Below are 8,001 nucleotides of genomic sequence, written 5' to 3'. Positions count from 1 at the left end.
ACATCTGTCTCCAAATGATTACTAATGATTATTCTGCATTCCATTTTGGATTTCATTAATTATATTTAAAAGATCTCAATATTTATGTGTATGTGTGCACATACTATAAATTGAATGCAGTTTCTCTTGCATGCTAAGTCTGTGCTTTACCACTAAGCTACACCCCCAGCCTCAAAGCTCAGAGTTGATTAAAATGTCAGTGGCACAGGTATGTACATGTGTGCACATGAGCATATGATTCTATGTGTGTATTGGAAGTCTATTTGCTCAGATTTGTATTTCATGTAATGGGACTTCAAGAAAAAAATCATGTCTATTTCTTGCCATGTAAATAAGACAAATGTATAAAACCAACCCTCAGGAATACAGAAAAATAAGTGATTTTGTATTTGTGTGTATAAGTGCTAAAATACTCAGAAGGGGATCAATTAGGAAGACTTTTTTCATTTGAGCCATGATATAGTACCTCAAGAAGACAAAAATACACTTGAATTATACTATGTGCAAAATAAATCATCTATTATTCTCAGAGAACCCAGATTTTATTTTGAAAATAATTGTATGGGTATTTTTAAAGCAATATATCATCAAGAAAAATTTCAATAATAACCAGGTAGTTAACTAATGGCAAATCATTAATTTCTGAGTATAGCATTTTAATTGTTTTACTGGTTAAATAATTATAACAATATCATCTTTTCAATTTAACTTCAAGTATTATTGCAAGGTAAAAAATATCTGAAAATATTTTTGAAATAAAATGTGTGATGTAAGTACAATTCACTGATTTAAGGATTAGGTCCCAGCAAGAAAAATATTTAACAAACTACAAAGTAAAATTTTGGGGTTATTGACTAAATTTTCAAAATTCTAGAGGAAAAGAAATATAAGTCAAAATTTTAAAAGGGTACTCTCTACAAGAAAGTAAACAACATTTCAGTTGATCCAGCAAACACCATTTCCTCTAAACAATAAAAAAGCAATGCAGATTAATGAAGATCTGGCATCTGTCTGTCCAGGCTACTCAATGAGGCAGACACCTTTCAGAAAAAAGACAGCAGCTGTCAGGTTCATCCAGCTATAATTGGAGTATATATTGACTTTGGTCAGTTTAGCAAGAAGAATATCAACTTACAAAGTGCTAGCTGTGATGGAGATGCGATAACTGAAGATCATTGTTAAGATGTCTGCCACTTTCAGAAGGATTTGTCTTCAGAAGTTAATAGGAATCTGCAACAATTGCATGCCAACATGAGCTATTCAGTGACTGTTAATATAAATTTGTAATACATTAATTTGTTCAAACATTCTCTGTCATTTAATTCAATTAAAATTAAATAATTATAAACATATAAGTCACTAGATCCTAAATGAACTAATTTTCAAGGAAATGTAAGCTAAGAATAAAAGAAATCATATTCAATCATCTTTTGCCATTGAACTTATTTTTCTGATGAGAAGTTTTCAACAAATATCTCAAATATTTAAAATAGGGTATTGTAATAGGATCATTTATAGATCCTTACCTCCAGATAAAATGATTAATGCCTCTATTAAGTGTTTGCATTAAATATATCATTGTATTTAGTGAATAGTTCAATTGTTCTGCCTTCTCTTAAAGAAGATCATTTTATAAAAAATATTTACTTCAGAGGTATAGGGAACCATAAGTAATGGATATGTTAGGAATCATGAAATTGATAATGCTTTAGTTTGATGGACCCCAAAACTAAACTGAAATTATAGTTACATGGTATACTTACCTATTATTTTATTTCAAGTTTACACATTAAGAGAAAGAAAAAAAAATACTAATGAAATTATCTTCACTGAAGCAGCAAAGCATTGAACCATAATCAGAATCCAAAGTTTGTAATAGCTTGAAAATTTGATCAGTCTAACTTACCTGAAACAGGTTCTCTTAGACTACCAACATTGCCAATTTAGTACCAGGAAAATTGGGCTCAGAGATTCTTCATTCTCATCTAAATCCAGTATTTTATGTTTAAACTATTTCCTCAGGAAAAGGAACACTCAGTTGTCCTGATCACATAAACAAAACTATTTTGAGCCCAGCATTTAGAACAACTCATTTCCCTCAGACCTAGTCCTAGTTCAGGAAAAACCATTTTACATACCCAAATAAATAAAGTCCATTTCTGCCCTACTGAGTTGGACTATTGTCCTCATGAGGAATTCATGAAATGATTTTAATAAAAATGTAATTACAATAAAGTATTTTAAATCATATTAACATGATCACCTTGGACTCACATACACTGAGAAATTTTAATTTAAAAAAATTTTAATTACTTTAGCTTAGCATCTCTTATTTTGGCATTAAAATACTACTAATGCTAAAAGGTGCAGGATACTTCACTTTAGGCACCATGTGACTAGAGACTTGGCATTTGATGGCTCCAGGGGAATCACTAATGAGCTACAAAACCTTTACACCTCTAGGTCAGGAGTTTGGATTAGACCTAGGTTGGGAGTGACAGAAAGTCGTTACCATCTCATGATAGTTCAGTGGTTTATGTGAAGGGAATTCATTGTTTCAGGCCACTTTCTAATGAACAAGAGTCCACCTCCCAGGAAGTCACCACTGCTTATGACAGTAATTGGCAGAGACCTAGAGAATGAAAAATTCAAACCAAGAATTTTGTTCCCTCTCCACTATGACTACCACATCCATGTGAGGAATTTTTAATGGACAAAGACAGTACTTGCAGGAATGTCTAGAAAAATTAAGACTAGATTAAGGTCAAGGGAAAAGGAAGGAAGGAGAAGAATTAAAGGCAAAAAAGAAAGCCATTCAGAACAGAGCAAATCAAAATATAGTTAGCTCATTATCCAAAAGTTTCACATGGTACTTAACACAACAAAATTATTTAATTCAGAAAAGGCATGTGCCTCCAATTAGTTTCTTTTGAATAAAATTTTAAAAATTTACCTGAGTTTTTTAGACTAGGAGATCAAAAAGATGATAAATTCCTTGAAATACAGTTCACTTAGTGGAAAGTTGTCACCACACGTCATTAGTATCCTCTTGAGGAACTGTATTGGCTACAGTGAAAGAAGTCCTCTCAATCTTCCTGCTTCGGAATATTTTAGCACTTACATACACAGATGCAAAATGGCATATTGTTCTGAAACACCAAGGGTTGATTTTGTATGTGTTTGTGATAATTGTTTGGAAAGGAGCAAACACAGTTTTTGTTCTTACAGCCTCCATTACTGAAATATAAATCTGAGCAAATAGAAAACTTCCAATACAGACATAGGCACATGTGTGCACACACACCTGTGCTGTTGACATTTGAATTTAATAAAATTAGAGCATTTTTGATTTTAGAATTATTTACTAGAATCCAAAATGGAATTTAGAATAATTAACAGTGGTTATTTGGGGACAGCAACCTAGGAGGAAAGTGGCAGATTGGTTCCGACTCTCTTAAGATTGATTGGTCTAGATTTGTCTATCCATTAGGGTATCCATTAGGCATGTGAAGCTATTTAAGTTTACATTAGAGAAAACTAAATAAAATTATAAATTGGTTTCCTGAGTTGCACTGGTAACACATGGAAAGAGCCACACATAGACAAGTGTCTAAATTACAAGAAATACTTCCATCATCTCAGAAAGTTCCACTGCACAGTACTAGTTGAGACTACATTTTCAACCCTATGTTTAATAATTTTTATATTAATATATATTCTAAAATAACCAAAATCAAAAGAAATAATTAGGAAGTAATAGTAAATCTTAAGGAAAAAAAGAAAATGACAAAGCCCAAATGAGTAAGATTTGGAAGCTTCTATAATGCATGAGCTGTAAAATATTCCATTAGTTACTGTATTAAATGTATCCATTTTACATTTCTACAATTTAGGATGCTTGAAGAATTCAGATTTTTAGAAGTTAAAAGAACTTGATGACTGTTTTTCTTTGCAAAGATGATATTAATAATTTGGCATTGTTTCTTTCTTGTACTTTGAATTCAGTCTATAATAGGAAGAGGCATATCAATCATGGATTTTGAGAATCTCTCAGTCTCTTTTTTTAATGAATCATTATTCTTACCTGCACAAGCATAAAATTCATAACCCTATTTAGATGATGAGGCCATACAAATACTTCTCTAATATCCCAGAGGGGAACTCTACTAGCACATCAGAATATTAGAACTGAGAGAGAACATTCCTATCTAGTAATTTATCTGTTTGGAAATGTTGTCCTCTACATTTTCCTGATAATGATGACCTAACTAAAGAAAAAGTTTGGGGATTTTAGTGAATAGGAAAGGGGGCAACTGTTGACAAATTTAATTTCATTTTGAGCCATTATCACAGGGCATGTGTGAATACTATCTTAATAATCTGCCATTTTCTCAGCTTATTCATAACAGTCAAAGAAAAGATGGTATCTCTACGTTTATAGTGAAAGCTTTGGAAGGCAAAAAGTAAGTCTTTTATTAAATTCTTGTCCAGGAGTTCATTTGTCTGGTCTAGAAATGACTAGTTATTGTTATCATATACCCCAAGATCATCTCTGACTGATAGGGAAAATAAAACATTTTTAAAGAATTCAACAAGCAAGGGATCCATGTTGTTCTTGCCTGTCAACTTTATAACTAAACAACAATTTCTTGTTTTATTCACCTAGGCAATTCTTCCAATGCAAGTCAGATCTATTTAAAGTAGAATTCTTGGAGGGGAGGATGGTGTCAGGGAAAGGAAGAAGATTTTGCAGAGTTAAAGGATAATATTGCTGTATTTGACAAACACATATATAGGAGCATGAATGGGGGGAGGTATTCAATATATTTTTCAAGGAAAATTGGTAAAATTTCCCAGTCAAATGTGTAGTTAGAATGCTAAAGAATACTGGGTATTGGAAATTCTTGTAAAGTTGATCCTTTTTTTTTTGCAACCTCACAAATTAACCTAATGATAACTTTAAAAAATGATTAGAGAGTCACGTGTTCCAAGGGCAGAACTGTGGGTCTCTTTGCTGCAGTGGCGGGAGATTGGAGTCCTAAGTGCGGCAGCTGGAGTCATGATCAGACAAGTATTTAGAAAGTTTCTTCCACTCTTTGAGTATTAGTTGAAAGGAGTGCAGCTGAAACTGTAACCAAAGGAGGCATTATGCTTCCAGAATAATCTCCACGAAAAGTATTGCGAGCAATAGTAGTAGCTGTGGGATCAGTCTCTAAAGGAAAGGGTGGAGAGATTCAGCCAATTAGCGTTAAAGTTGGAGATAAAGTTTTTCTCCCAGAATATGGAGGTAACAGGTAGTTCTAGATGATAAGTAATTTATTTCTTATTTAGAGGTGGTGATGTTCTTGGAAAGTATGTAGACTGAAGCAAATCACCCTTGAAACAGCATCGTATAAAGCTGCCAATTCCACTGAAGTTCTGAAATCTTTCATCATGTAAAGAGTTTCCATCTCTTTTATAATAAACTGATGATAATCTGATAACTGTCTCTAAAATTTAGTTTCCCTGTGCTTGTGTAAACATTTCCAAATAAAATATGTAAATGAAAAAAGTGATTAGAAATATAGCAGTTTGAGTGTCCTGTTTTAACCTTGGTAAAGATATTAATTCTGCATATTAATAAATATTTTTTATTTCTTTTTTCTCTAGAGAATTTGTCTCATGCCACCCATCTCACAAAGAGAGCACATAAGATTTTAGCTACAATAAGTATTTATATTACTGAAAACATGATTTTCCATAAAAAAGAAACCACAGTGAACTAAAGGAAGCCAAATATATTACCCCTTTTTCTAGCTGCCTGATATTTCGATATTGACCCTATGAGAAAGAGTATTTTCTTACACGTATAGAGGATAGTGATATTCCAGACTATCTTGATAATGGAATCCCTTCATCTCTGGTGCCAATGCAAATAGTCAGACTATCCATGATAAGAACATATAAATAAAGGATATTAGGAGAAGGACCATAGGGGAAAATTGTAAAGAAGTCAGGGAGATTATGCAGAGTGGATCAAAAGCATCCCCATCCCCTACACTCTTCTTTCTATAAAGGTAAATATCTTCCTCACCTCAGCTTTATTTTTCAAATTATAATCAAGACCAAAACAAGTGAAGCTATCGAGACTCACTTGTTTCCTTTCTGAGTTAAAGCAAACAGATTCAATTTTGTTCAGAGACAAGGCAGGTGGGCTTAATAGACAGTGTGGGGGTGGGTTAAGAGGAGAAATGGTAACTGTGGGAGGACATCAGTTATAATTTATCTTGACTTAGTAAGACTTTTCTTTTTTGCATGACATGCTGATCAACAAATGGAGAGACACTCCAGTTAAGTAATTGCTCAGATTATTAGAGCATTTTGCTTAAAAGGGACTTCTAAGCTGCATTAGTTTGAGTTGACATTGCTGGTACTCATCTTCAAGGGGTCAGGCCAGGAATGAATCTACTCAACATCTTCATCAATGACCAAGATAATGGAAGAGAAATAGCAGGTCTGATAATTAACTTTAGGAAAGACATTAAACTGTGAGGGGTGGTGTGCATATTGTAGGACAGGATATGAATTTTAAATGGCCTTTGCCATGATAAAGCACTTGTCCTTTGCATTCAAAATCTCAAAGGCTATTTGCGTTTTGTACAGACCTGCAGGCATGGCCAAGAAAACCAATCAGTGAACTCTTGCTACTGTGAACCTGTATGTTCTATTTGCTAAAGCACAGGGCACAAGGATTGGAGAAGTTTTGCTTTAAGCAGAACCATCCATTTCTTACAGGTGCACTCCCAAATGGTTTTTCCTTCCTGATCAGCTACATAATTTGTTGAACCCATTACAAAAAGAAAAAAAGAAAAAAAAAATTAAGATCCCTTTATTCATAAAGCAGGAAGAAAAACAGCATTCAGGTAATAAAACACAAAGCATCTTCCATTTTTCCATTGTCTTATTAACTCATGCTTTTTAAAAATTTACTCTTCAATATCATTCTTAAAGGAAAAATTAAAAATCTAATTATTAGCATAAATGCTATCATCTTTATATAGTGCATGATCAGTTTAAAATGAAAATATAACATTGAACTCATGTGAAATCAGTGAAATTAAACAATTTGTATTTTGTAATTCATACGTGCATCTGTGTTTTATTCTTCCAATATGAGTGGAAACACTGAACAAAGTTGACTCTGCTATTTTTAAATTCACCTCTTACACATATTCTACCAGTATGTCAATCTTTGACTCGCAGAGGAATAAGGAAGGACTGAAGGGAAAAGGAATGATGGGCTGCTCTGTTTTCCCTGTCTTTCCATGTGTTGTTCTTTTTCAGCAGAAGAGGTTGGCTAACACAGAGAAGTAGCACTGGATAGGAGAGGATAAATCAGATTTCTGATCATCTGTGTTATAGAACACCATTGCTGTATCTCATGGCTTGTCAAGGTGCTCAGAGCCTCTACTTCCTCAGTCATCCATGTAACACTCTGACTTCATACCTGTTTGGAAATTTTTTTTTTTTTTTTTTTTTTTTTTGCAGACTCAATTCAGGGCCTTGCACATGCTAAGCAAGTGCTTTACCACTAAGCCACATCTGTAATTCCTTATTTGGAATTTTGATCAATTCTGATACAATATGGATCCACTAGTTTTCTGGACTCAAGGGGCTTCTGAACTCCATCTGAAAATGGGGTGGCAAGGAAAAGCAGTCATTTGTATATCTCCTTTGCCATGCACATACTTGATTGTCACAGTGGGTATCCCTTATAATATATAAGTTTAAAGATAAAATTAGTAAGAATTTTAGAGAGCATTAAACCAAGCACAGTGCCCTTCTGACATGGGATCTGGTGCTACTGCACAGGTTACATGTCTAAGAGGCTGGCCCTGTTTTGTTTTACTTCTGTAGCCAAGAAGCAAGAACTTCTCTGACAAGATTTGGAAAGGAATTACCAAGATAAAGACTACTTCTAAGACTCTAATATGTAAATATGCAGAAGTTTCAGGTTCAGCC

At 33.5% G+C, this 8,001-nt stretch overlaps 1 pseudogene; it reads left to right on the top strand.

The window, feature by feature from the left end:
- Nucleotides 1–5,059: 5,059 nt before the first annotated feature.
- Nucleotides 5,060–5,365, top strand: LOC124963931 (10 kDa heat shock protein, mitochondrial-like; annotated as a pseudogene).
- Nucleotides 5,366–8,001: the final 2,636 nt, after the last annotated feature.

Source organism: Sciurus carolinensis, chromosome 14, assembly GCF_902686445.1.
Source record: "Sciurus carolinensis chromosome 14, mSciCar1.2, whole genome shotgun sequence".
Lineage (NCBI taxonomy): Eukaryota > Metazoa > Chordata > Mammalia > Rodentia > Sciuridae > Sciurus > Sciurus carolinensis.
The sequence above is the reverse complement of the archived record's forward strand: the minus strand, read 5'-3'. Positions and strand labels throughout refer to the sequence as shown.